This window comes from Erinaceus europaeus, chromosome 2 (genome assembly GCF_950295315.1).
Source record: "Erinaceus europaeus chromosome 2, mEriEur2.1, whole genome shotgun sequence".
In the NCBI taxonomy this organism is placed as follows: domain Eukaryota; kingdom Metazoa; phylum Chordata; class Mammalia; order Eulipotyphla; family Erinaceidae; genus Erinaceus; species Erinaceus europaeus.
The window spans coordinates 27329996-27355472 of NC_080163.1; positions in this window are offsets into that span (position 1 = coordinate 27329996).

Genomic DNA, 25477 nt, shown 5'->3' on the forward strand with positions numbered 1-25477 from the left:
GTATGTATGTGTGTGTTTATTATTGGTGGAACCAAGGTCTCTCCCATGCCTACCTTCATCACCCTGTCCCACTTTAGTCATTCAGATAGGTAGATCGATAGAGAGTCAGATGGACAGATGCCACAGCAACAAAGCTTTTTTCCTGTATTGTCATAGCACCTCCCATATGGTGCAAGGACTTGAACCAGAGGCTTATGCTTGACATTAGAAGAACCCTCACCAGTGAACCTTCATATCCTGAGCTCTTCTTATAATAAATGAGTTCCAGTGAAACAATAAAAAATTTCCTGGCTCAAAGAAGTGGTTGTTCTTCTCTGGCACCTCCACCCACCTATCATCTTCTGCTTGGTCCCCTAATAGATGCCATCATAATTTGACTGTTAGAATACGACATGGCTGAGCAGGTCCTGGTTTGGTGACATACATCTGATAAGATGCATTTGTGATTTCCAAAATGAAAACACTTGGGCATGGTAAAGTGATGATGTGAGGCTCCTCCAAGTGATTTTCCTTGTGTACATCTTATAGACGTGCATATCATGCAAGTAATTAAGCCACAGTTTGTGTTTTGAAAGGTATCATAAAGGTCAATACCAAATTATCTCCATTTATAGGTGGAACTTGAGAACAAAGAACAGTAAGACATGAGGTTAAATATGGACTGGCTGTGGAGTATTGCACCCAAATAAAGGACTCTGGGGAAGGGGCAGGATAAAGGGACAATGGGATACTGGTGTGTCTCCTAGATTCCAGTCAAGAGGAGATGAGTGACTGTGCCTTTGTGATAGATTATATTGAAAACCCTTACCCCCACCCCAGCCCTCACTCAAATAAAAAAACATTACTTCCTAATAACCTTTTCCCTATAAAAAACAAACTACACAGAAACTGTGCTGGCAGGAAGTATAGGAAGTGGAAGAGGTAAGGGAACAAGAATGGAAAGAGAGAAGCAAAACAATCCCACTCCCACTCAGGGCAGGGCACTAGAAATGGGGTGCTAACAAAGACTTCCTGTTTAGCAGAGAATGAGTGCTGGCAGAGGCTGGCCAGGCTGTGGGTGTGCTCAGCTGTGCAGAGCTGATTATAGATGATGAAAGGGTTTGGCAATTTATTTCAGCTCCCACTGAAGCACTGCTGACAACTGAAAGTGAGGACAGAAGGATTCATTTGTTCAACTTCTGTTTTAGAAAACAAAAAAGACTTTAATACCACAGAGAAAAGGGGGGAAAGATGCTGTGGTGTAATAAATACCTTTAAATACGCACAGGCATTACTTTTGACAGTTCTTTTTTGTAAATGAGGCAGGCAAAGGGGCAAGTTTCCCTTCTTTCCTTCCTTCCTTCCTTCCTTCCTTCCTTCCTTCCTTCCTTCCTTCCTTCCTTCTATCCTTTCTCCTTCCTTCCTTCCTTCTATCCTTTCTCCTTCCTTCCTTCCTTCCTTCCTTCCTTCCTTCCTTCCTTCCTTCCTTCCTTCCTTCTATCCTTTCTCCTTCCTTCCTTCCTTTCTCTCTCTCTCTCTCTCTTTCTTTCTTTCTTTCTGGAGGGAAACAAATCCAAATAATGAGATGCATGTACTCAGGATCAATACTAACCAGCTAGGACAAATTCACCAAATCTGACCCAAAAGCAGAAAGCACACATGTCCAATTCCTGAATCTAAAGATCAATCAGAATACAAAAACGCTGTGTTAAATTTAAATATATCTTAGAAAATAGAAAATGGGAATTATTTTATGTAGAATTTTTATATCAATAACTGGGGAGACAGTATAGTGGTTATGCAAAAAAAAAAATCATTTCATTAGAGGCTCTGATTTCCTAGGTTCAATCCCTAGCACCACCATAAGCCAGAACTGAACAGCTGAGCAATGTTGTGGTCTCTCCCTCCCTCTCTTTTGTATCTCTGTCATTAAAATAAACAAATTAAATATTTTTAAAGTATCATTATATTAAAAACAAATAGATAGAGGTTATATGAGTAAGAATGTATTTTAGTTTTATAGTCTTTCGTAATTTTAGTTCAAACATCCAGATTTTATTGTGATTGCTTGAAATTTTAGAAGAAAACAGTCTACTGCCTTTTTAATAAAAAATGGTATAGTTTTTCATCTGAATATTTGGTATTTTAGAATAAGGAATATTTTTAAGTTCAAAGACTCATGTAAGTTACTTTGAAACCTCATCTATTTAGCAAAATTGTCTAATCCTAAGAGATTTATAAAGACTGATAGCACATTACTTATTTGTGATCAATATACTGCCATATATCCAAATGGCAATAAAAAGGATAAAGAAGCACATTGTGCCTGTGATTATTAATATTCAAGTGTCAGTAACATGAACACATCAATTTTTTATTGTTGTTGTCACTAGGGTTATCACTGGGGCTCGGTGCTAGCAGTACAAATTCACTATTCCTGACAGTATTTTTTTTTTCTATTTTATTTCATAGGACAGAGAGAAATGGATGGGGGGGAGATAGTGAAGGAGAGAAAAAGATAGACACCTGCAGACCTACTTCACTGCTTCTGAAGCATCCCACCTGCACGTGAGGAGTGGGACTCGAACCTGGGTCCTTGCATGGGTCTTTGTGCTTAGTACTATGTGTGCTTAACCAGGTGTGCTGTGCCAGGTCCCCTGAACAAATCAATCTTGAGCATTTCTTTTTTCTTTTCAGGATAACTTATATTAGAAATTTGGTTATTTTTCTTTACCATCTTCCCAATGTTGGTCTTCTTTATAGAAACTCAGTAGAGCAACAGAGATAGAAATATTGGCTAAAATACATAAATCCTGCCATAAAATACAGTTTCCTTAAATTTGCCTACACAAAAGAGTTAAATCATAGGTAAATGGTAACAAAAAAATAAAGTCTAAAGGTGGAACTTATATTTATAGATAACCAGAAAGATTACAAGTAAATCATCGTATATCACTATTATTTCAGAATCTAATCAACTAACAAGGATAACAACTAAGCAGCTAAAAAGGGGATTTCCATATACTGTCTTTTCTTTTCATGAGGCATAAATTAGGCATGTATCTTAAGTTTATAGTCCAACAGGTTTTGACAAATGTGTTTACCTTAGGCACAGTACCCACATCCCAGTAACTTCCCTCAAGTTCCTTCCTAATCCATCTCTTCACTATCTGCTTCAGGCAAGTGGGGAAAACACAGCTTTGTTTTTCACCAGTTTTAATAATTCATTAAAGAGAATCATGTACTTATCAAGAAAAAGGAATAAGTTCTTGATGAACACAACAACATGAATGAACTTCCAAATAATGATGTCAAAAGACATAAAAAGTATATATTCTGTTATTCTAAATATATAGAACTCTAAAAAATGCAACTAATCTTTAATGATAGGATTAAAGTCACTGGCTATATAGAGATCATGGAGAAGAACTAGGAGGAGGAAGTAATGGATCTGGGGAGATGTTTGAATGTCAATATTGGATTGTACACTTGAAATATGTGTATTTTTTTTTCAGTTATATCTCAGTATGGCACACCTCAGGCATTCAAAGATATGTTCCAGATCACCCAAACAAAGCAAGCACGGGAACAAAGCAAGTCACACAATTATCTTGATGTCCCAGTGCATATAAATGTTCTGTTTACACTGTACTCTTATACAACGGTGTCTTTAAAAGTAATGTTCTCCTTTTACACTGCTGGTAGGGATATAAATTGGTCAAACTCCTATAAAGAGCAGCCTGGAGAACTCAGAAGGCTAGAAATGGGCCTGTCCTTTGACCTGGCAATTCCTCTACTTGGGATATACTGTAAGGAAAAAAGCACATGCATCTGAAGAGATATTTGTGCGCTTAAGTTTATAGCAGCACTATTTGTATTAACCTAAACTTGGAAGTAACCTAGGTGTCCAACAACCGATGAGTGTCTAAGAAAGTTGTGGCATATATACACAATTGAATAGTGTTCAGCTATTAAGAATGATGAAGTTATCTTCTTATCTTGGATTGAGCTTGAAGGAATCATGTAAAATGAGAAAAGCTGATCCAGCCTTCTAGTCCTATTTCCAATTCTGACACCATCTCCCCAGACAATACCTTTAGCCCACCTACATGTTAGCTGTCAGACTCAGGCAAAAATTAACACAATCATGGGCCTCTTGGAATATACATAAAATCGACCTGACCTGCTACCTTTTTCCAAAAGAAAGATCCCAAATTTCATTTGCTATATTCTTACCTTTAGGTTCCTGATTATTAAATAATTTATTCTACTTTATATTTTAATGCTTTTCAGCCACCAGGTTGCAGGTGCAAGCTGACTTCCCTGGGCAAGACAACCTCACTATTGTGTCCTGGAATCCCACCTCTCCAGAGCCTTGCCCCACTAGGGAAAGACAGAAACAGGCTGGGAGTATGGATCAACCTGCCAATGTCTATGCCCAGTAGAGAAGTAATTACGGAAGCCAGGCCTTCTGTTTTCTGTACCCCATAATGATCCTGTATCCATACTCCCAGAGGGATAAGGAATAGGGAAACTTCCATTGGAGGGGATGGGATATGGAACTCTGGTGGTGGGAACTGTGTGGCATTGTAGCCCTCTTATCCTATGGTTAAATTTAAAAAAATAATTTAAAAAAAAGAAAGCGATAGAGAGAAGAATGAATATGGGATGATCTCAATCATGGGCGGAACTTAAGTTACCAGAACAGAAAAGGGAAAACACAAAATAAAACTTGGACTGAGTTTGGGGTATTGCACCAGCAAAGGACTCTGGGAAAGGAAGATAGGGAGAGGGCTGGAGAAGGGTGGTGGGGAGGGCCTCTGGGGTCTTGGTACATGTTGATGGAAAAGGATCTGGATTAGGGGTGAGACTATTTTGCAGACACCTTTCTTGGTAAGATGAGAAATTATAGACATGTACTAACAATTGTACTGGTAACCACTGACCACCCCCCCCCAAAAAAAAAAGTAATGGTCAAACCTTAGTTAAATGTAACATAGACGAGATAGTGAGCACACTTCATGCTGTTGGGAAAATAACTTGTATAGTCTTGCTTAACTCACTCAAGCCACAAAAGTAATATATATATATATATATATATATATATTCAGTTAAATGTCCTTTCCACTGTGCCATCCCCAAGGTGGCAAAACACAGTATTTACTTGTCATCCCCAAGATACAACATAGTATCTACTGGTTGTATTAAAGCAAAGTGTAATAGAGTGAGGTATATGGCTGTGACAATTACAAACGTAACTCTCAAATGGAAAACTGCTTAGCTGAAGAAGAAAAGTTTCCTTTGCAAGTCATAGCAAACAAATAAGTTTTCACAGAATTACCTTGGAATTTTCTTGACCATTTTTTTTCTCCAGGTATGTGTCTATAATGCAACATTACTCCCCTCCCCTTTTGATTCTGGTTTGCTGTGTTTGGTGTTTTGATTCTGTCCCACAACGAAAAAGTCTGTAAAGTTCTTTCATGTTTTTAATATACTTAATATATTTGATTTCATTTCCTTTTTTTGTCATCATGAGCATTTCACTGTTCTAGGCTGACTTTTCCACATAGAAAGACATAGAGGCATATAGATACATACAGATAGAGGGAGAAAGGAAATCTAATATGGCACCTAAGCTTCCTCCAGTATAACTGAGGTTGAATGCAAAACTGGGGTCAGTATAAGACAAAACAGGTGCACTATCAATATCAGCTATCCTGGTGGTTCTACTTTTCTTATTTTTTAATTTTTAAAAAAGATTTACTTACGAGAAATGGGAGAGAGGGAGAAACAGAGCATTGCTCTGACACATGTCATGCCAGGGATCAAACTGGCTTGAGTCAAATGTCTTTTCCACTGTGCCATGCCCAAGGCTGCAGACCCTATTGTTCTTACATTTATCACTCTGATGATAAATTTTGGTCTGACTTTTTCTACTGAATCACCTATAAGTTCACTGACCTGTTCTCATTGTCCAACTTATTGTTAAGACCCCCTGCATTTTTTTAAATCTTACTTCTCATATTTCCATTTGATTATTTCCAAGTTTTTATTTTATCCCTGTGAACTGCTGTCTGTTCCCACATTGCATCTATATTTATTTTAATTCATTATAGTGTATAAGATCTTCTGTAATTATTTCTGGCCAGGAGATTCCAGCTTCCTTTCAGTTCTAATGATAAAATAGAGGTGAACAGCTGAGTAAGTACCTCTTATCTAATTTTTGATGTACTGCTCCAAGTACAGCCCTCTTAAGTCCAAGTCAATTTAAACTTAGACCCTTCCCAAAAACTATTTGTACATTATTTTAGATGTGTATTATGAGATTTGCAATAAAATTAAAAGTTCATGAGAACCATGATCATTGTAAGAAGGACTTTGTGGATCTCCTAAATTTTTCAGTGGTTTCAACTGCAGATTCAATGAATTGCTGCTAACTGAGCTACTAAAATGATACCTTTAGAATGATTATTTTTGTTTTTAACAACAGGTGTATATCCATTGTCTTCTGTCGTGAATATAGAAATAAGCAAATAAGGTCTCAATTTACATTTGTTTTTATGTCACACCTTAAACTTTTTGTTGATGTATAAGTCACATAAAATTAAAAGTAACTATCTTCATCTGCAGTATTCCAGGCTTTAGGTTCATGATTAGCTAACAGTTTGTTATGCTTTATATCTTATTGCTTTTTCAGCCACCAGGTTCCAGATGCTAACATGATGCCAGCCGGACTTCCCTGGGCAGCCAACCCCACCAATGTGTCCTGGAGCCTCGCTTCCCCAGAGCCCTTCCCCACTAGCGAAAGAGAGAGACAGGCTGGGAGTATGGATCAATGCCCATATTCAGCAGGGAAGCAGTTACAGAAGCCAGACCTCCCACCTTCTGCACCCAATATATGATTCTGGGTCCATGTTTCTAGAGGGATAAAGAATAGGAAAGCTACCAGGGGAGGAGATGAGATATGTAGTTCAGTAGAATTGTATCCCTCTTATCCTATGGTCTTGTCAGTGTTTCCATTTTATAAATAAAAATTATTTTTTAAAAAAAAGTAAAGAAAAAATACCTATCTTAAGAGTACAGTGCCATATATACTCTACCCATTTTCCTATCAGTGAAACTTTGAATTGTTTTCAAATTTGAGTTAAGAAATAAGTCTAGTGATCCTCTTACGGAAAAAATACATCTGCAGCTGCAAGTGTTACAACTCTGAGTTTTACAACTCAAGAGTGATACAGCTTCAGGTGTTACAGCTTAAGGTGTAGCAGATACAAAGAAGGAGCCTGAGACCAAAGCCCCATGGAGGGCAGGGAGATACTTTATTACACAGGCAGAATCCAGGGGACTCCTGCCATGTTATATCTATTGGTAGATTTAGAAAGCCGCTTATATACCCTTCAAACCCGACACAGCATGTTTAATTGGTTACAGGGTGGTTTTAGATAAGATACATTTCAATTAGTTACAAGGTGGTTACAAGGTACACCAATCAGGTAAAACAAAGGATGGCCACATTCCACACCCAATGCGACTGCCAAAATACAAGCGCATTTGACTTAGCTAAAAGATTCGTCCTGATTGGTTATATTTCTAGTCCCCTAGGTTTAATGAAATGCAGGGACAGCAGAACTGCCTGCCTGTCCTCCATAAAATTTTATTTCAATCCATGAGTTAGCAAGTTGACTAGACCACTGGGCTTGTAAGCATGAGGTTGGTAGCTCAATCCTTAGCTCTGCATGTGTAACTGACATTCTGGTTCTCTCTTTCATAAATAAATACATAAATCTTTGAAAAAGAAAAAGTCTGATGCATTTCAACCACAAAATTGCAGATGCTACTATGATTCTAACTTACTTCCCTGGGCAAATGATCTCACCAATGCTTTCTGGAACCTGACTTCTCTAAAGCCCTGCCCCAGTAGGGAAAGACAGAAACAGACTGAGGGTAATAGATCAACCTGCCAAAGTCCATGTCTATAGGAGAAGCAATTACAGAAGCCAGACCTCCCCACTTGTGCACCCCAAAAAGAATTTTGGTCCATACTCCCAGAGGGGTAAATAATAGGAAAGTTTTCAATGAAAGGATAAGACACAGAACTCTTGTGGTAGAAACTGTATGGAATTATATCTCTATTATCTTACAACCTTGTAAATCAATATTAAATCACTAATAAAAATTAAGAAAAAAAAAGAATGAAGTCTGAAACAAATAAATAAGTCTACTGTAAATATTCTTGTACATGTCTCTGCAGACATAGTTCTTTGTTTCTCTTGGCTTAATATCTAGAAATAGAATTTATACTTAATGGCATAGATTTACATTTCATTTTCTCATCAGTTTGCTCATGCTTGGTGTTTCTTTTCCACTTTTTAAGATCTAACTTGTGATTTTAGTCATTGCAGAGGGTACCTTGTAAGCTATACATTGATGGGGCTTGCTTTTTCTCCATTCTTATAATTTCTTTCTAATGGGGTGTTTAGTCCATTTATATCTAATGTAATTATGGGTTTGTTCAGATCAGTTTAATTCTACTTTCTTGGTATTTGGTTTCTATTTGTCCCATCTGTTATTTGTTCTATTGTTCATTTATTTCTAAATGGGTTTTAGACTATTTTATTATTCAATTTTATCTACTTTATTGACTTTTTAATATGTGTGTGTGCTTGTATGTTTTAGTAGTTACCCGAAAGATTGCAATATGCACACTTCATTTAACATAGTCACAATTCAAATAACATTATACCATTTACAGAGCAATTCAAGAGTTATATATTGGAATAGCTTCATCTAATCACCCTCTCAACTCTTTGTGTTTTAGTCATATATTCTAATTCTACAAAACATTTTTGTTATTTTTATCATTTCCACTACCACCACCACTATCATATTATTTGCTCTGAATAGTCAATGGTCTTTTAATAAATATCAGAAATCTCATGGAAAGACTAGAGTCCAAGGTAACAAAGGCAGCCAAGATCTAAAATGTCAAGATTCTAGAATTTCAAACAATTAAGCCTCAAGAAGTTGAGGCATTTTATCATTTGTAAGTGGTTTAGGCAAGACACAGAAACAGAGCCAAAAGTAGCTGGCATGAATTTGACAAACAATGCAGATGTGTTTTGTGAGTTTTATCATTCTGGGGATATTTTGAAAAATAAAATTAAAGAATACTCGGTTCTTTAAGGTGTGGTTCTGGTAAAATTTTGCTTAAGTCCTAAGTACTCAGTTGGACCCCAGAAGGGCCACAGTCTGAGTAAGGTTAAAGTAGAAAAAAATCCTAAAGATATATATTTATTTTTTAACTGGATAGAGACAGAGAGAAATTGAGAGGGAGAGCAGATAGAAAGAAAGACATCTGTACCTCTGCTTCACCACTTGACCACTTGTAAAGCTTTCCTTCTGCAGGTGGGGGCCAGGGGCTTGAACCTGGGTCCGTGTGCACTTAACCAGTCATGCTACTACCTGGCCTCCAATATTTTATTCTTCTTTAAATTACATATTATCAATTTATTATTGGGTAGAGACAGAGAAATTTAGAGGGGAGGAGGAGGTAGGGATGGAAAGAGACAGAGAGACACCTGCAGCCCTGCTTTACCATTTGTGCTTTCCCCCTTCAGGTGGGTACCAGGAACTTGAACCTGGGTTTTGCACACTGTTATGTGGGCACTTAATGGGGTGCACCACCACTTCCTGGCCCAAAATAGCCTTACAAAGAAGATAATACAGCTGGGCATCAGCTCGGTCTGGATTAAAGTAATCCATGCTGACTTTAATTAGCTACTCATGACCACAGAATGTGAGCTCAGATCTATAGGGATGCAGAGGTCACATAGGCTCCTAAGATGAATATGGGCCCCAGACCACATCAAATCGATGGGGTTTACAGTCAACAATATTTATGCCCCTTCCCTATATTAGGGAGCTACTCTCTTCCCTGATCCAGCTTTCTGTCCCTTTTCCAGTCATGACATCACCTCCCCAAACATAACTTGGATCCACCGGCATATCAGATTTCATGCTCAGAGAGGAAAAAAAAAGTATAGCTATAGGCCCTTTGAAATATAACTAAAATATGCCTACTAGCATATTTTAAGGACCCCCCAAACACTTCAACTGCACTATTCCAGCCTTTAGGTCCATGATTATTCAACAATTTGTTTGGCTTTGTATGTTAACTCTCTTTTCAGCCACCAGGTATCAGATGCTAGCATGATGCCAACCAGACTTCCCTGTACAGACAACTCCACCAATGTGTCCTGGAGCTCTGCTTACCCAGAGCCCCACCCCACTAGGGAAAGAGAAAGACAGGCTGGGAGTATGGATCGACCTGTCAACGCCCATGTTCAGTAGGGAAGCAATTACAGAAGCCAGACCTTTCACCTTCTACATCCCACAATGACCTTGGGTCCATACTCCCATCGGGATAAAGAATAGGAAAGCTATCAGGGGAGGGGATGAGATATGGAGATCTGGTGGTGGGAATTGTGTGGAGTTGTACCCCTCTTATCCTATGGTTTTATTAATATCTCCTTTTTAAATAAATTTTAAAAAAGAAATCCTTTTTGGAGGAAGCTCACATTTTCTAGAACCTCTACAATTTCTGTACATAGTTCCATAAAAAAAGTTACCACATATCCAAAATAAAACTTAAGTAGAATAGACAAGTGGAACTGACACACAAGTGACTCTCAGACATATTTTTAAATAACTGTAATATGTTATTCAACATAATATATGACAAGAGGATCAAATCAACTAGAAAATATATTAAAGACAAAAAATGTAAATTCTAAAAATGAAAAATAAAAGTAAATACCTGAAATCAATAATATTATATGCGAAACCAAAAACCTTGCATTCAACAGAATATGGCAAATTAAAAAATAAAACTATTTACATAGAACAGAAGGCCATGACCTCTCCCTGGGGGTGAGGGCACTGCAGGCATGCTGGGGGTATCAGCAGGGTCATCTGGCTTGTAGGCACTGGGTCTGAGTGAGAAAGGCTGACAGGCTTCAAAATGCAGGCTGGGAGTTGGCTAAGGAGGCCAATACGCATTTTGCATTGCACATGTCTAGGCTGAGCATGCAGATACTTCCTTGGACACAACAGTGGATGAGTTCCAGTTTACCAGTTTCACCTGTGGACACACTATTATGTGAGTGTTCTGGCATGCATGCCTGTAGTCACTGCTGAGTCCATGGATATTGCTGGCCTGGTTCACTGAAATACAAGCAAGAAATCACTCTTTTCTACTTCCTGCTGTCACACTGTAAATCACCAGAGGAGGGAAAAATGCAGGCCTCTTTATGAGGATAGGGAGCCTTTCTGTAATATAACAAGGGAGAATCTTCCTTCTGGGCTCATTCCTGCCAAAGTTGACTGGTCACACAATCTTAAGGACATGGGCTGGGACAATTCATGGTGGCAACATTCAGTATACTAGCTCAGATTCCTTCTGAGGGCTCTCAAGAGGTCATGTCCCCTGCCCCAGCAGGTCAATAAGTTGCGGAATGTCTGGAAGAAATTCTTCCCCCACCTTGAAGGACCTGGAGAAGCCAGGGGTGGTGAGGAGGCACAGGGCATCTCCCTGGGTTTGAACACAGTTAGCTGTGCCAGCACTGACTTCTAATTGAGCAGGAGGCAGATTATGATATGAAGCTGAAAGAGTCTCAGAGTCAAGGTCGGTGGAGGGTTAGGCTTTGACAAAGAAAATTGTCTGCTGTACTTCGTCTAAAACAGATACCAATCATGTGGATTTAGACACAAGGTGAGGGAGAGTTATGACTCCTGAGGAAAATAAGATACACCAGCAGTACCAAGGGGATCTGACACCCCAAGCATAGAGGGGATATGTCCATCATGCAGGTTCCTGTAGCTATCTATGGTCATGAGGTGGTTCACTACTGAACTGGGAATCACCGTGGGTACACCTGTGATTGTGATTTCTTTTATGCAGAAGTCAACCTCATTGTTAACAGGACACGTGGATGGTCATGTGGTTATACCAAGGATAGAGTACTGGCCTTCTGGAGGAAGATGTGTTCATCAAGTGCTAGCTGCGGAAGTATTTCAAGGCACCAGGACTCCACAAGCTTAATTACCCTTAGGTTTAAGTCACAGACAGAAGTAGTACTGTTGCAGGACTCCAGGTACTTAGAGAAATTGGTACCGGCATCTCTCCTAATGTCCATGTTCTCCTATTCCTAGAAGGTGGCCATGGAAGAGTTAAGCTACGTAGCTTAGCCCATCCTGGGCAACACAAATCAAAATATACTAATTATCCAATGAATCCTGCTTTCTAATTGCAGCATTATTGTGAACAACAGATATGAGTGAAGAGCTAGAGACCCAGTGAGCCTGAGTACTGGGTGTAGGGTGAGAAGAGAAGAAGACTGGGGAACAGGAGGCCAATGGTGACTGGAAAATGCCAAAAACTAAAGGATTCAAGGAAGAATTTCCTCCCTTCTCACAGAGTTTAGGGGTCTGCAGATGCCTTGATTTCAAACCTGAAATGTTAAGAACCATGAGACACCACGTTTCTGTTGTTTTAAGCCACTGAGAAATTAAAACAGTTGCTAATAGAGATAACAATTAAAGCTAGTCTGTGGTAGAAAAAAAATCAGAAAAATGTTTGCTTATGAGTGTTGAAGTTAAGACTGACTGCTGAGAGGTATGAAGGACTTTCTGGGGGTTATGAGAATGCTCTAACATCTTGACAGTGGGTTGGATTACACAAGTCTTTGTGTTTACTGGAACTTTTCATCCCCTATTTCTATATATTCACTTTCACATTAATTCACAATGAAATAATAACTACAAAGAAATTCTGAACAGTTGCTAATGGTATGTATGCTGAGCTATTTCAAATGTCTTCAGTTTATGTTGGAATGCATTCAGGACTAATGAACTGATGAGTGCATTAATCAATGAATTGTAAGTAGGATATGGAAATGAAATGTAAGTAAGATAATGGAAGAATGAGTGGAGTGGTGAATAGGGTAGATATATGATAATGCAAGTGTAAGATAATATTGATGTGCTCTTCATAAAGTTATTTCAGTTCTGTGTTTTCACATTTTCATACTAAGATGTTAGAGAAATGAGAATACACCATAAGCATTTACCAACAAATCAGACACAGGAAGAGAGAAGATTAGTCAAGATGAAATAATTATTTTTAATAAACTTTATTAATATTATGCCTGTGATAAAGAACAATATAGATATAGCTGGAGTTCTAGGGGGTAAGGACAAAGAGAATGAATTGGAAGTAATTTTTTTAAAAGCTAGTACCTAAGAATTTTTCAAAGATGAAAGATCTCAAATTGCATATTGAGTTGATGCACTAAGTTACAAACATTTCCTTGGAACACAAAGAAAAACATAACTAAGTATATAAGTTCAAACATGTGAAAAAGAGACAAAAATTTCTTATTCAGTGGAACAACATAAAAATCTAGAATGAAATTTGCAACAGAATTGGAAGTTTAAATTCATCTTTAAAATGACATACATGGATAAACCTGGGATTTATTACTCTCTTCTTTGCCAGACAAATATTTAAACTCTATTCCTTATTCCATTTAATACTAATCTCCTTCAAAATAAAAAACAGGTAGAAGTAATATCCCCATATTGATAAGGGAAAGGGGAGACTTGGAAAAGTTAATTATTTTTCATAAAGTCAGATAACTAATTAATGGTGAATACTCCAAATTAAAAATGGACTCTAAACATATTTATCTTATATGTTGTGTGTCCTTCTTTATTATGAGTATCCTGCTTTTATTCCCCACTCCTGTACATCTGCCAAGGCTCTAAGTCTCAGCATACTCTGGTTTGAAAATATTTCTGCCAAGTCTTGCACTACTTATAACAATATGCCTGGGTTAATATAGAAAGGGGAGGGGGCAGAAAGTGACAGAACACTAGTATCTAATGTTGGATAACAAGGATACATCCAGATCACATTACTTCATAGTACTGGAGCACTAGCTGTAGAGAGAATACATCTAATTGGCATCTTTTCTTTGAATTCAGTGCATCTAGTCTCCATTTTGACACTATCGTACATGAGTGAAATGCTACCTTGTGTCTTGTTAGCATCATATTGTAAAGTGTGTATTATTATAGAAAATTGACAAGGTGATGAGCTGTCACTATAGCTAAGAGAATATTGTGTTTTAATGAATATTATTTCATAAGGAAATGTGCTGATGACAGCTTATTTCAGTGGAAACTGATGATGCATAACTTTTTTTGCTAGGCAATATTATATCAGTAGTGATATACCTTTAAAAAAAACTATACTAGATGCTGGAAATATGTTTGCAGGAAGAATTTTTGAAAAATGAGTCTGTAAGCAGAAATACATTTAACATATTAACATATGTATGTGAGGAGATTAATGGGGTGATTTTATAGAAAGAAAGCAATTTACCATCAATAATATTGTATTTCTACATATCTTTAAATCTATGATAATATGTAAAGATATCTTCAGAATAAATTGAAATGTGTAGACACATACACATTGTGTAAACACGTACATGCTGATATTCATGTAAATAAAAATTCCAAAGTACTTCTACATCATATAATCACATCCTATCTGGCATGTGAGCACTGTACTTCCACAGATGAATGGAACTAAAATTACAAAGTTCAAGCTCTTTTTTTATCACTTTTTCTTTTGCATTTGAGGAAAGTTCTTTAATTTTAAACTGAAAATTAATCTAAATTTAAAATCAGTTAAAATTAAGAAAACAATATTGGCTTATATATTTCAAAGGGTGGTCAGAGTTCAATGTGGTTGTGTGCGGGGGGTATCCTTGGATAGCTCAACTGGGAGAATTCATATCTTACCAAGCAGAAGGGTTCAGGTTCAGGTCCTGTCACCACGTAGTAGCACCATGGACAGCGCTGAGGTAAAGTGCCACAGATGATGGAGAAATGCTATTGTATCTCTCCTCTTTCTTTTTATTTCTCATTGCATCTTTCTCTATCTGAAGTAAAAACAATAAGGTTATCCCAGAGATTGGCAAAATAGCTCCTCACTTGAATTGTGTTACTCTGCCATATATCTGACCCCCTCCATCCCCACTACACTGATAAAAGCTTTGGTGTTGGTGCTGTGGCTTCTTTCATTATCTGTCTATCATCTATCACCAATACATCCATCTCTCTATTTATGTATCACTTAGATACAGTTGGCACAGAGACAGTGGATCCATGCACTAGCAGGGTATATGGAAAATAATGTGTAAAGGAAACTTGACATTGTAAGAAAATATAACATACTTAGGTATACAATTATATATTATACTAAAATTATATATAAGATATTATATATAATATATACAACTATTGCTGTGTGATCTGGATTTTTCTTTTTTAAAGATTTATTTGAGAGAGGGAGAGAGAGACACAGAGAAGGAGAGAGAGAAAGAGAGAGAGGAAGAGAGAGAAAGATGAGAGAGAAAGAGAGAGGAGGGAGAGAGGGAGAGAGAGGAAGAGAGAGAAAGAGAGAGGGGAAGAGAGAAAGAGAGAGGGAGAGAGGAAGAGAAAGAGAGAGAGAGAGGGAGAGAGGGAGGGGGAGAGAGAGAGTGAAAAGAAGAGAAAAAGAGAGACACAAGGAGAAAGAGAGAACCAGAGCATCACTCTGGCACAGGACTGGAGATCAAACTCAGGACTTCATGCTTGAAAGGCCAGCACTCTATCCATTGAAGTCAGTTCCCAGGTCATATAATCTGAATTTTTTGCCCCCAACAATCAACAAGCTATAGTCTCAGAAATGGTCATATTAACAATGACTATCACATTCTACTGCTAATGCTGACTCACCTGCAACAAAAGTAGTACTGACATCCAAGTGCCATCCTCCATCAACAAACAAAGTACTCTATGTCCAATGAACCAGGGCACTGTAGTGTTTCCACATCACTCTTCATTGCCGTGGCATCAGACTATATTTCTAAGTGTCCTATGCTTCTTCTAGAAGTCTCCACTGTCCAAAGAACGCTGTCACTAGGCCAGGCTTACACCATTAGTCTGGGAAAGAAGGTGCCGTCCTCCTCCTCCTCCTCCTCCTCCTCCCCCTTGGCTTCACTTGGCATTCTCCCTACAAATAAAAATGACTATTGCATTTCCTAGAGCCAAAAAAAAATTTTCTGAAAGAAAATGAGAACCAGAAGATCACTCTGGCATATGCAGTGCTGGGATCGAATCCAGGGCCTCAAGCTTGCAAAGCTCCACACTCTACTGGTGCAGTACCTACCTCCCTGGCTGCAAAAAGTACTTGCAAATAACATCCTCTAAGCATATTCCACCAGTTTCCCAAACTTGCCTAGACATTTCTAAAAATTAGAAATACTTTAGTGTTCCAGTTACTCGTTGCTCTGTGACCCACTGCTTCAAAATTTACTTAAAACAAACAGGATGGTTTGCTTTTCACAGTTCTGTAGGTTGGCTAGGTAGTTCTTTTGTTGATCTTGCTCATGTACCTGGACTGAACTGGGTGCAATGTTCAACTCAGATGCTGTGATGAATGGACTTCATTCCACACATCATGCAATAGCAAGATGATTTATTCCAAATAAAGACAGATATGCACTGACCTGCTCAAAGACTCAAAGGCACTCATATTCCTTAGTATTCCACTTACCAAAGTAAGTTACAAGGTTATCCCAGATTCAAGGAGAAAGGGGCTGTGTGTGTTGACAGAGCAGCATGAAAATAGGGAGATGAAAGGAATTGCTGGAGGGTCATCTTTGAAGACAAACAACTACAGCCTCTGGCAGAAGACTGTCAATTCTTTGCCTATGCTAAATACACTATCCCTTTCCATAGCCCATAAAGTTATATTTCAATTATAGTATTAACTTTTAGTTCAAAGTTTAACCATTTAACTTGGCCCAGATGTGCACATGGTTCTGGAGGCTCGGTTAGTCATATACAGCTGCTCAGTAGAGGGTCATCTTGATTCTTGAACCCAAATAACATTACCTACCCTACACACACACACACACACACACACACACACACACACACACACACGTACGCACTACCGCATGCATGCATGCACACATGCACAAGCACAGTCTAGAAGGAACAGACAACTGTAATAGACTCTCCTAGTTAAGAAAGGTGTACAAGGAAAATTCATACAACCACTGAGCCACCGTGATTTTGCAGTCTGGTCAGGTTTGTATTTCTAGGACTTTCCATTTTTCTCGGTACAGGAATTATTCCCAGATTAGAGACTCAGCTCTGCTCTCTGGGAGAACTGTCCTGATGTATTATTCTCTTGGCTCTTTCTTGGTTTGAGCACTGGGCTCTTGGTTTTGCCTTCTGAATCACTACTTGCTCTCAACCCCATTAAATATCTGCCATTTCACAATCAGTATAGCATTTTGCTGTGATTATTTTCTAATAATGCACACTGCATACTGATAGCTGACCAGCACTTATTAAGTGTTTGAAATGAGGTGTGTAACCTTTCCATTTGTGTAAATATATTCAGCTGTGTATGTGGAAATGCTTAAGTCATTTGTATAAACTCATCAGTATAATTATATAATAAATGCATGAATAATCTATATAATTTATGTACCAAATTAAGCTGTCTTTGCATGCAATTAAGCTCTGAAGACATATTTACTGTGACCTAAGAAATGCAATACTATTTTAATGCCTTTTAAATCAGCTCCTTTAGGTAGTTTTATAAAGAGGAGGAGTCTATGTCTTTATCCAGAGACATAAGGGGAACTAGGAGCTGTTATTGAGTTCCAGAAATACTGCTGAGTTCCTGTTTCTTTGACAAAAAGGAACAAGAAATTTTTAGCCAACTTGTATTTCTATCTACTGGACAGAAAATATAAGTACAATATAAATAAAATTATAGAACTGCTTCATCCTTGTTTATCATTCCTTTTGCTCTCACTTTCTTACAAGGAAATAAATTTAAAAATGCTCTACTTCCCTCTGAATTCCCATTTTTAATGTAATGATGTAAAAATAACATGATTTTTGAAGACCAAAAAATGTCCACATCACATTCATATGCTATACTTTTTAAAAATTTTATTTATCAAAAGGAAATACTGCCTCCAGCTCCCCACTTGCAGGGGAGCCGCTTCACAGTGGTAAAGCAAGTCTGCAGGTGTCTATCTTTCTCTCCCCCTCTCTGTCTTCCCCTCCTCTCTCCATTTCTCTCTGTCCTATCCAACAACAATGACATCAATAACAACAACAATAACTACAATAACAAAAAAAAGAAGAAAAATCAAAGGATAAGAGGGTACAACTCCACACAATTCCCACCACCAGAACTCCATATCCCATCCCCTCCCCTGATAGCTTTCCTATTCTTTAATCCTCTGGGAGTATGGGCCCAGGGTCATTATGGGGTGCAGAAGGTGGAAGGTCTGGCTTCTGTAATTGCTTCCTCGCTAAACATGGCCATTGGCAGACCAAACCATACTCCCAGCCTATCTCTCTCTTTCCCTAGTTTGGCAGGGCTCTGGGGAAGCGAAGCTCCAGGACACATTGGTGGAGTTGTCTTCCCAGGGAAGTCTGGTTGGCATCATGGTAGCATCTGAAACCTGGTGGCTGAAAGAAGAGTTAACGTATAAAGCCAAACAAATTTTTGACTAATCACAAACCTAATGGCTGGAATAGTTCAGATGAAGAGTTGGAGGAGTTCTCAATTTTGAAGATAGTAAGTAGGCATCTTTTAGTTATATTCCAATGGGCCCATGACTATACTAGTTTTTTCCTGAGCCTGACCTCCGGTATGCAGGTGGACCAAGTTTTTGTCTGGGGAGATGAAGTTAGGGCTAGAAAAAGGGCTAGAAAGCTGGATAAGGGAAGAGAGTAGCTCCCAAATATGGGAAAGGTGTATGAATATTGTTGACTGTAAACCCCACTGATTTGATCTGGGGCCCATATTCAGCTTAGAAGCCTATATAACCTCTGCATCCCTGTATATCTGAGCTCACATTCTGTGGTCATGAGAAGGAACGTTCCAAGATGCCCTAATTTCAGGACCCTTCTTCTTCAGGTGGTAGATTGTATGTTATCCAGACTCTCTTTGGAGGATGGAACATTCTCTACTGTTGTTGATCCCCGTTGAAGGCACAGTTCTATGGGGGCCCACAAAGGGGTTCATTGTGTTGTTCCTGATGGATATGACCAATGACACTGGAGAGTGGGATCTATTCAAGGTCTAGGTCCATCATGTCTGTGTGGGAATCCCAGGGCCCCCTGAATAGGGCCCCAGATCATAATAGTGACTAAAGAGTCATCATTAAATTATGACAGTTACTTGTCCTTATTCAGCTTTTGTAGTCCTTACTATGATTACGTTTAGCTTTGGAGTGACTGAAGGAAGTGTAATAGTTAAATAGGTGAGGAGGGTATCTAGGCCTAAGTAGAAAACTATTTCATTAGGAACTTCATGGTGTTTTAGGTCTTTCTACTTGCTTGCTTCATTTATTGACTCACTGCAGACTATTGTTCACTTTTGCTTTCAGATATATATTGTGCCCTAATTTATGGATATATGTGAATATATGCCCTATTTCATGGGACCTTTGATAGGAAGTGAACCAGCCAAAATGGAAATAGAGGATCCTATGAGAAAGGAAAGGTCTCACCCGAGTAATGAGGCTGAAGGGTTGACATTCCTTCCATGTCTGACATCTCTGGACACAGTCCGAAGTGAAGCATGTCGAGGTGGTACTGGTTGCACTGATTAGGTTGGGATCAGCAGATGCAGTATCAGTTGGTATGAATTGAGAGAAGCATGCAGGAAAGTGAGCCCCACCCTAGAGGTCTCAGACCTGGAAGAAATATATGCTTTATAGAGGATGTTAGATGATCCTGCTGTCTTGGGGCTTAAGAAGGTAATATATAGTTATTGCTATAATCAAATTATTTGGTAATTGGGTTAACTTTGAAAATCCCATTGTTAGGGCTTGCTGTATCATACATGGCATCACCATAATTTATGTCCTTTGATTATTTTTATATAGCTGTGTCTTATAAAGTAATGCTTCAGTTGCTTCTGTTCTCCCTGGTCTAAGCTTTTAGGAGAGTCAACATTTCAAAGAACAAGTCATTATTAGAAATGTATTACCAATTTGAGACCACTGTTAAAATTCAATCTGATTACACGTTTGAAGTCTTAAGTGCTTAGACTGAAGGAACATATATTCAGCCTATGGTCTTTGTATTAAAAGGTTTGAGACATTCAATCAGTTTTTCCCCTCTCACTTAATTAAATAGTGATTTATGAGACTACAAGTTAATAGGAGTATTCATAACCACCTTTCTACCACCAAAGGACTGTGTCTCTATCCTCCCCAACCCCAGTGAAGCTGAACATCTACTCTCTCCCTCCACCCAGAGATTTTACTTTGATGCCCTACTCCAAAATCAGATCTTGTTTTGAGTTTGCCTTTCTGTTCTTCTTTCTCAACTTCTATTTATGAGTGGGATCATCCCATACTCATCTTTGTCTTTCTGACTTAGCTTATTAACATAGTTCCTTCTAGCTCCATCCAAGATGGGTCAGAGAAGGTGGGTTCATTGTTCTTAATAGCTACATAGTCTTCCATTGTGTAAATTATACCATAGCTTTCGCATCCACTTATCAGTTGTTGGGCACCTAGTTTGTTTCCAGGTTTTAGCTATTACAAAGTGTGCTGCTATAAACATCTGTGTACACATATCTTTTTGGTTGGGTGTTATGGTGTCCTTGGGGTATATCCCCAGGAAAGGAATTTCTGGGCCATATGGAAGGTCCGTGTCTAGCCTTGTGAGGGTCCTCCAGACAGCTCTCTACAGAAGTTGGGTCAATTTATATTACCATCAATAGTGCAGAAGGGTTCCTTTGTCCCCACAGCCTCTCCAGCATTTGTTACTTCTGTCATTTTTTATGTATGCCATTCTCATAGGGGTGAGGTGGTATCTCAATGTTGTCTTTATTTGCATTTGTCTGACAATCAGTGACCTGCAGCAATTTTTCATGTGTTTGTCAACCTTTTGGATCTCTTCTGTAGTGAATCTTCTGTTAATATCCTCTGCCCATTTTTGGATGGGGTCATTTTTTTTGTTGTTGCTAAGTTTGCTAAACTCTTTGTATATTTTGGTTATTAGTCTCTTGTCTGTTATATGGCATGTGAAGATCTTCTCCCATTCTGTGAGGGGGTCTCTTTGTTTGGGTGCTGATTTCTTTAGGTGTGCAGAAACTTTTCAACTTGACATAGTCCCATTGCTTTGTTTTTGTTTTAGTCTTCCTTGCAATTGCGTTTGAATCATCAAAGATGTCCTTGAGGTTTAGGTGGGAAAGGGTTCCGCCAATATTTTCCTCTAAGTATTTGATAGTTTCTGGTCTAACACTCAGTTCCTTGATCCATCTGGAGTTGACTTTTATTTCTGGTAAGATAAAGAGGTTCAGTTTCATTCTTCTGCATGTTTCAACCCAGTTTTCCCAGCACCATTTGTTGAAAAGAGCATCTTTCCTCCATTTAATACTTTGGGAACCCTTCTCAAAGATTAGATGTCCATAGGTGTGGGGGAGGATTCTATATTTTTAAAAAGCAATGACTTGTTCTTTATCATAGTTATTGATATCCTTCAAATTTGAATACAGTAAACAATATTTATATATATATATCTTTAAATTAGGAGTGACTTTATTTGACTATGCTTTTTTAAGTGAGTATTATGATTAATATATAAAATGCAATGTTCTACAATTCAATGTAAAATAATAATTTTCCCTAAAAATCATAAAATTTTATCATAATTTTTATTCTTTCCTCCATCATTGTCATTCCCTTTTCTTTCACCCCTCCTTTCCTTCCTTCCTTTCAAATTACTTCATCTGATTTAGTTGATCATATCAATTTCCTAAACAAGTATTGAAGCCTCTTTCACTGTTTTTTTCTATACCTCAGTTAAACAAAACAAAACAAACAAAAAAAAGGAGACTTCCAGAGGCAGGGCTACAAGCAGCAGCTGATGTGTTTCTCTCCTCTACTCTCTGCTCCGGGATCAACTAGGAATACGAAAGGAGACCACCTGGGACTGAAACAAGACAGGACTAAAACAACTTCAGGAACCAACCAAATCACCAGTGAGTGCAAACATGTGTTGCTAGTGGTCAAAGAGGAGCCTAGGGAGAGATTAAGTGGCTAGTAACAGTCTGGCAGTTTATCAATTGAGACACCACCTCCAGTCTGTTTCACCAACAAGGGGGACAGCTGAAGGGAGGAGAGGACTCCCCTGAGACTCACCAAGTGCAACCCTGAGTCTCCATTGCTACTGCCCTCAGAATCTGGAGCAGTGGCAGGGAGGAACACCAGGGGACAGAGATCTAACCAGGAAACTCAGGAGAAGACCTATACCTCAGTGGCATAGCAGTGGGGCTGTGAAAGTCTCTTTGCATAACCACTTCATTATCTCTGCCATATCCTGCTTTATCTATTGGTCAGGAGTCAGTGATTAAGATAAGAAGCCTACTTATAGTTTAAAAGCCCTCAGGCTCCTATAGCCTACAGGGAAGAAAAAGCACAAAATAGGTTTTTAGGCCACTGAGCTCCAAATCAAGGATTAAAATACTATTGAAACAACTGTCAATTTCCACTACTGTGAACCCTTTAAGTACCTTACATAGACACAAATCAATCCAGGCAATAGTGATCAGTAATTTAAAAAGTACTGAGAGAGGGGCCTCATAACATAATATATAAAATGGTTAAACCAACAGGAAGAAATATTGGAGAAATGACCCAGGACAAGAATCCAGCTAAAACCCCCCCAAAGGGTGAAGCACAAAATAATGAGGTCAACATCCAAACACTAGTTAAGGAAATAATCACAGGAGTGAGTAAAGAGTTTGAAAAAACTGTCATCAGAAATGCAGAAACAACAAATGAGACTCTGGAAGAAAACACTATTTATCTCAAGGTTATTAGAGAGCTGAAGACTAAGGCAAGCATAAACCTGTGGGAGTATGTCAAATTAACAAAACTTCTGTGCAGCTAAAGAAACCACTACCCAAACAAAGAGTCCCCTCACAGAATGGGAGAAAATTTTTACATGCCATACATCAGACAAGAGGCTAATAACCAAACTATATAAAGAGCTTGCCAAACTCAACAAAGCATAACAAATGACCCCATCCAAAAATGGGGAGAGGACATCAACAGAATATTCACCACAGAAGAGATCCAAAAGACTGAGAAACACATGAAAAATGCTCCAAGTCTTTGATTGTCCTAGAAATGAAAATAAAGACAACAATGAGAAACCACTTCACTCCTGTGAGAATGTCAGACATCTGAAAAGGGAACATCAGTAAATGCTGGAGAGGTTGTGGGGTCAAAGGAACCCTCCTGCACTGCTGGTGGGAATGTCAATTGGTCCAGCCTCTGTGGAGAACAGTCTGGAGAACTCTCAGAAGGCTAGAAATGGACCTACCCTATGATCCTGCAATTCCTCTCCTGGGGATATATCCTAAGGAACCCAACACACCCATCCAAAAAGATCTGTGTACACATATGTTCTTGGCAGCACAATTTGTAGTAACCAAAACCTGGAAGCAACCCAAGTGTCCATCAACAGATGAGTGGCTAAGCAAGTTGTGGTATATATATACAATGGAATACTACTCAGCTATTTAAAATGGTGACTTTGCTGTTTTCAGCTGATCTTAGATGGACCTTGAAAAATTCATGTTAAGTGAGATAAGTCAGAAACAGAAGGATGAATATGGGATGATTCAGGCAGAAGTTGAAAAACAAGATCAGAGAGAAAACACAAGTAGAACCTGAACTGGAATTGGCATATTGCACCAAAGTAAAAGACTCTGGGGTAGATGTGCAGGAGAATACAGGTCCAAAAAGGATGACAGAAGACCTAGTGGGAGTTGTATTTTTATACGAAAAACAGTGAAATGTTATGCATGTACAAACTATTGTATTTACTGTTGAATGTAAAACATTAATTCCCTAATAAAGAAATTAAAAAAAAATAAAAGAAACTGAAAACACAAAGTGAAACTCAAACTGATATACTGAACCAGAGCAAAGGATTCTGGGAAAGGAAGAGGAGGGAGGGGTGAAAGGAACACTGGATTCTGTTGTATGATTCAGAAAAAAAAAATGAATGAGTCTTTGTGAATTTCCTGCTACTAATTAGTATTATTAATTCCTGAGAGTTTTAGAATTTTTTATATTCTAGGATTTTGTACTAGATGACAGAAAAATATTAATTGAATCACTCTTTAATTTCCTATAATTATTTTTATATGTTTGTATTATACTTTACATAGACTTAAAAGGATATACCATAACATAAAGCAAGAAAGATTTCTTTGGGGATACCATTGAATCATATCTAGATAATACAAGTTTTGGCAAAATAAAGTTCTGAAAAGTTAATGAAAAAAAATTCTTTTGAAAATTTATTTACTTAGCTCTTATGTCACTAGATCTCTCACATGAGTCATTTCTCTGTCCTAGTGGGTATTTTTCGCTTCTAGATTACAGATAGAAAGAGACACAAAGGAAAAGAGACAGAGAGAGCAGGAGAGATTCCATCATTCCATCATTCATGAAGCTCCCATATGATGCTGGGGACTTAAACTGAAGCCCCTTCACATGATAAAGTGTGTATTCTTTTTTTAAAATTTTTATTTATTTATTCCCTTTTGTTGCACTTGCTTTTTTGTTATTGTTGTAGTTATTACTGACATTGTTGTTGGATAGGACAGAGATAAATGGAGAGAGGAGGGGAAGACAGAGAAGGGGATAGAAAGATAAACACCTGCAGACCCTGCTTCACCACTTGTGAAGTGATTCCCCTGCAGGTGGAGAGCCCGGCGCTCGAACCAGGATCCTTACTCTGGTCTTTGCTTTGCGCCACCTGCACTTAACCCGTTGCGCTATCGCCTGACTCCTGTAAAGTGTGTATTCTATGCATGATCTGTTGACACCAAAGTTATTGGTACATGTATATTTTCAACTACATCTACATATATATCAGTTATCCTAGATGTACACTGAATATATTTATATTAGCTTTTGTCTTATTCCTCATAGCACCCTTCCAATATTAACATTATTTATAATTTCATGATTTAGTTCAAAGATAATAGCTCCTTTTATTGATCTTCTGCCTCTAGGTCTACTTTCTTCTTACTATACATCTGTATCACTCTCTGGGATCTTACAGTGTTTATTAGTTTTATTTGATACTTTTTTCTATAGTATATTTTATACTTTACTAGGTTTCATATCTAACTGTATTTTTCCCTAAGTAAAATAAAAGTTCTCATCTAAAATAACCAAAATTCGAATAACTTATAGGATAAAACTTAATAAAGAATAACTTACTATTTAAGGGCATCCCTCAGAGCTCTAATGATAAATGAAATTATATTACACTTTTCAATAAAGAGGAAAAACTATGTTCTCCATAGCACATA